The 5,364-nt window shown below is 50.4% G+C and overlaps 1 pseudogene; it reads left to right on the top strand.

The window, feature by feature from the left end:
* On the top strand, positions 1 to 1,616 carry LOC135921846 (putative deoxyribonuclease TATDN2 pseudogene; annotated as a pseudogene).
* Positions 1,617 to 5,364: the final 3,748 nt, after the last annotated feature.

Below are 5,364 nucleotides of genomic sequence, written 5' to 3'. Positions count from 1 at the left end.
AGAGTTTCCTATGGTCCTGCACCTGCCCGAGTATGCCTGGAGCGAAAAACGCTTTAGCTGCCGTACTTGGTTTTAATGGCCAAGGCAGCTCGAACCGAACGCGGAACAAGCGGTCGCTGATTTCGCTTGTTATCGCGTTTTCGTATACTTCCTTTACTTTCTGATGTATCGAGTGCAGTTGCATTTATTTTTCTTGCTGTCGAGCAGACGTTCACGTGCTTATTAGCGGCGAAGACGACTGGTGAGGTAAGCGATTCGACGACGCCTTCGCTTCTCGCCATCTTGTCTGCGTTCCCTACAAACAAGTTGCCTGCTTGCTCGCTAAAACCCGACGCGTTCTCTCTTGTCCCAGGTCTGGGGTGGCTCGGTGAGATTCGCAGCGCACGGTCCGACCCTTAGGCATGAGGGAATGGCCGTACACGACGGCTTCGGAAGCTGGTCTGATCGATACGCATTGCCACCTGGACTTCGTCTTTACCAAAACGGGCCACACGAAGTCGTTCACACACTTCCGTCTCGCTCGCCGCGACACGTTCCCCTATTGTTACGAAGGGTGCGTGGCAAACTTTAGCGAGCCAGAAACGTTCGAGCAGCGCGACAACTGGAAGCGTGTGCTCTCGGACGAAAGTGTGTGGGGCGCCTTCGGGTGCCATCCTCGCAGGGCGCGCGATTACACCGACGAGGTGGAGACGCACCTTGTACGCGCCCTCGACCACAGCAGCGTGGTAGCCCTTGGCGAGATTGGGCTCGACTACTCCATCTTGTCCGGAGACGACCGGGACAACCTGAAGAAGACGCAGCAGACGGTGTTTCGCAGGCAGCTCGCGGTGGCCAGGCGTCGACGCCTTCCCCTGGTGATTCACTCCCGGGATGCGACCGCGGACACGATCCGTATTCTCAAGGAGATGGTCCCAGCCGACTACCCGATGCACCGGCACTGCTTTACGCGCGACTGGGAGGAGGCAAAGTGCTGGCTGGACACCTTTCCGCGGCTGTGCCTGGGCATCACGCCACTGCTCGGTTTCTCGGGAGTCGAGCCGCTGGTCGAGGCCGCGCAGCGAATCCCGCTGGACCGTCTGCTACTCGAGACGGACGCGCCGTTCTTCCTGCCCAAGCGGGAATCGCAGAGGCTCACCTGCTCGCATCCGGGAATGGTTATTCACGTCGCGACTAAGCTGTCGGCCATCCGCGACATCTCTGTCGACGAAGTGATCACCGCCGTACGGGAGAACACGCGAAGCATTTACCGCATCTGACGTAGTACAAGACCACCGCTACAGACCTTACCAGGTGTTGTTCTGTGTCTGTGTGTGTTGTGGCAGTTCCGTGACGCGTTTGGCGCCTGGTAGAGCCGAGACGGCAGCAGACGTGCAGTGGGGAAGGTGCTGCATAGCTTAGGGACGGTGACCGAGTGGCGTCAAGAATTCAAGTAATTAATCAAAAAACACGGCGTGTGGTTCTTTTAAGTGCTCAGCAGCGTTGACCACTGTTTACTCCGGTCGTTGTCCGAAAAGACACTCGCGGTCTCGACCGGATTATGTAACACAGTTTCTATCACACTTGACAAGAGTTTATTCTCAGGACGTGGTCATTAAACCGAAACGAGTTCTGTTTTAGTGGTGCTTTGTTGTCAAGTCAGTTGACCGCACTAGGTCGAAACGGTCGAAACCGTGTCGGCCGTTTGGCAGATGACATGGCTGTCAGCAATCACAAGTTGCTGGGAACCATGTAGCTGACATGTGCGTTCGGTGTAAACATGTTCGACTTGTGCACTGGCTATAACCTAGTAACCTGTGACACCGTTGTTGCATGAACGGCACCTTTCTACCTTGATTTATTCATTGATAGTTCAGAATCGTCGTTACCGCTATCACTTTTTCGTAGGTATAGGGCTCTCCTTCATTGGATGATTTCGTGACTCCTAAGTGTCTTAATTTTAAGAGCGATGCCATTAAGTCACGGTTGCACGTATAATCTTCGTCCTTGGCCACAATGCTTTATTTTCCCCACTCGGCAATCGCCAGAGTGCCAACGGCTGCGCTCGTCAGGAATACACCGCCTGCGACGCAGCTAATCGGTCTATGCGAGACAGTTTGCACATGTGCGCCGAAAGTGCTCCATGAGCTGTGCGTCTATGATGACAAGCTACCCGTTGATGACGTTTGATGACGTACCCGTTGCCGTTTGGTGGCACGTTCCTGATGGAAGACCAGGAAGGGCCAATGCCGTATTGTGCTATCACAAAAAGAACACTCGCTCTTTATTTTCACTGCGATAGCTGAATGCGCGAAGTTGTGCATTGTTAAAGCGCGTTTCTCATACCGCCCAACAGTAGCGCGATTGAGGAGGAGGCTTGCATGCGTGAACTATAGCCCCGCATCGTGCACGGCGCGGTATGAAAGGTCACATTAGGTTTGCATTGAAGCCGGTGCTTTTTTGTTGTTGTTGTTGCTGTCTTTGCACTGAAATAAGAACGCACTTGGAGGACCGTTAAGCTGCGCCTTCAAGTGTGGAACGCGATAGCATTAAGAGATCCCTGACTGCTTTTCACGCTTCCCGGCAGCTGCAGCTTATGTAACCGTAATTCTTGCCAACGAACGCTAAGCACGAAGCCGAGCTTTCTGGTAGAAACGCGGCCTCTTGCGTGGGCCGATCTCCTGTTACTGTTTTGCACTTTTAATATTTCAGTCTGAAAAGGTGTAACATAAAGGGTATGTGCTCTCAGTATTTTTCTTGCGTGACATTAATTTGTGGGTTGTAATTCTCAAAATTAGGAGGAATAACTTTGTAAAGAATGAAAGGCAAGGTATGAGCAACTTTGGTGATAGAAGAGTGCTTGGGTATGCGTGGTACGAAATGATTTTTGCCGAAACGGCGGTCAACGTCGGACGCCGACACAGGATTTTCTGCGACGCGGGGTGCTTAACGCTGTCGCGTTAAAGGGTTCCATCGAACGTATCAGACACGAGAACCGCATAGAATAATTGCAGCAGATCCAACGAGTTGAAACCTATATTTAACGAAGCTTTGCGCGAGTGCATAAAGGGTCGGAACACGTGTTTGTGTTTATTGAATGTCCGCACAAAGTGATATGAAAGGCCTTATTCAGGCATTATAGATGCTAATGCGATGCCACCGCGGGTGCGCGAAGGCGAGCTTTCTGGTTCTTTTTTTTCTTTCCCCCGCACGGCTGGTGCTGCGGAGGCGAGAGCCATTTCATTTCATTTATTTACTCTCAAGGCCGTACAGCCATTGCAGAGAGTAGTGGAAATAGAAAAAGAAGGAAAAATGGCTAATGAGACAGCACATGGTCACAGATAGCCAACTTGAAAACATCATGATCTGTGATAGTGACGATGGATGCGGGAAGGCGATTCCAGTCTTGGCTTGTTTTCGGGATGAAGGCTTCAAAGTATGCATTGCTTTTACACTGAGGCACCCCAACCTTCATTCGATGATCAATGCGGAATGACAAATGGCGCGGTAGAAAGGAGAGGTAGGTCAAGCTTTTGCTTCATGCGAGAAACGCTGGCTAAGCTATAGTAGTTAGAGAGGATAAACCTAACTGAGCGGTTCTGAACCGATTCTAAGGACTATGTTAACGAGCTAGTGTACGGGTCCCATATCGATGAAGCGTACTCGAGTTTCGAACGCACGAGTGCTTATATATATACTATACACACATATATATATATATATATATATATATATATATATATATATATATATATATATATAAACACTCGTGCGCCATGTTGTGGTGGTGCTAGGAACTCCGCGGCGCGCGTTCTCCGCTGTGATTGGTTGGTCTATTCGGCTAGAGAACAGTCACGCAGCACCCACGGTCAAGAAAAGCGGAGGAGGGTCGCTTAAGAAATGCTGGCTCTGCCGTAATCGAGAGCAGATGTAAGCATAAAATGGCTAGCGGCAAAGCAGATTGGTTGGAGTTGACATTAGTCGCAGTCTTAAAAAGGATCCAGCGCGTGTTCGCAATGGCACACCCTACCACACCGTACCACGCCATACTATGCACTGGTCCATGTGGACGCAATAGTTTCCTGTCGCATACAGAACCTCATTGCGAGTCGCGTCTCGGTGAAAGAGCCGTCCGTGGTGCGCCGGACGCCACCGGCTTGGACGCGCCGGTCGCGCCGCGGAACTCACGGACTGCTGGCGTTGAAAAGAGTACGGACAACTCTGTCTCAGCGCCAAAAGCTGACAATAAAGTGTATAGTGCCCTGTGTCTGCCTTTTCACCGTCGCTGTTGAAAATGACAAATATAACTTCAGCTTACTAGAAGTTACAGCTTGAGTGATATTGGGAACCAACATTTGGAAGAGCTCGGAAGCAATATTCTTGTAAATTGTTTGGGAGGAGGAGGAGGATGGAACTTTATTATTGCAGAAAACGTTGCGCGGTTTATTCCCGGGTGGTTCCCTCTGACAGGGCTCCACTGGCGATCGCGGCTCGCCGGGCCTGGTCGAGGGTCGCCAGTTGGCTTCCGAGGTCCAGTTCGGAGAGTCCCTTCTTCGGGAAGTAGCTAGCGTATGTAATGCGCTCTTTACTGGTTGCCCGGATGATCTCGTTTTGTTCTCGCAACTTGCCGGGATGTTCTTGGTTGAGTGCCCGGATGTTTCAGTGCCCGGACGCTTTTGTTCCCACGCTTTCGCCATACTAAGGTTAGTAATATAGATGAACGATTAGTTCATTAAAAGTATCTCGCAAAACGATTATTCTTCATCGATGTCGATCATTCATTTAATCGACTTGATCGATTAGACATGTTCGGTTAATCGTTCTTTAGAGTTTGACAGGAGTGGCACGAAATTTTTGAAATCGTACTAAAATGGCGGAGCACGAGCAGTGACTGTGTGGCTGTGACCTGCCGTAGTTGCTTAGTGGCTATGTTGTCGGGCACGGAGTCGCGGGATCGAATCCCGGCCACGGGGGCCACATTTCGATGAGGACGAAAGGCGAAAACAACAATGAACCTAATCTAGGCACCTCACCTGATAAACCACTGAGGTTAATTGCCTTTTAATATATGTACATATATAATTTATTCGATTAGTAAACGTCTTTCTCTCTTTTTTCACTATTGTCCCCTGCTACCACCCGATTCCTGGCTTATATCATGGCCGATTCGCCGTAGTGGGCTGAGCCATACCATTGCAATAGGCACCAAACCAAATCCGGGGTGTTGTCTAAACGGAACATCGTCAAATAACGCCACTTTATCGAATTTGGCATTGGCGGCATTTTGATTAAAAATTGCCCCAATCAGAGGCTGTCGGGGGCCTCTCTGACAGGCTCAAAATGCCGTCATTACCAAAAACGAATCGTACTCCTGGCCTGCCTACCCAA

Source organism: Dermacentor albipictus, chromosome 9 (genome assembly GCF_038994185.2).
Source record: "Dermacentor albipictus isolate Rhodes 1998 colony chromosome 9, USDA_Dalb.pri_finalv2, whole genome shotgun sequence".
Classification (NCBI taxonomy): Eukaryota; Metazoa; Arthropoda; class Arachnida; order Ixodida; family Ixodidae; genus Dermacentor; species Dermacentor albipictus.
This window is presented reverse-complemented; position numbering and strand designations above follow the sequence as displayed.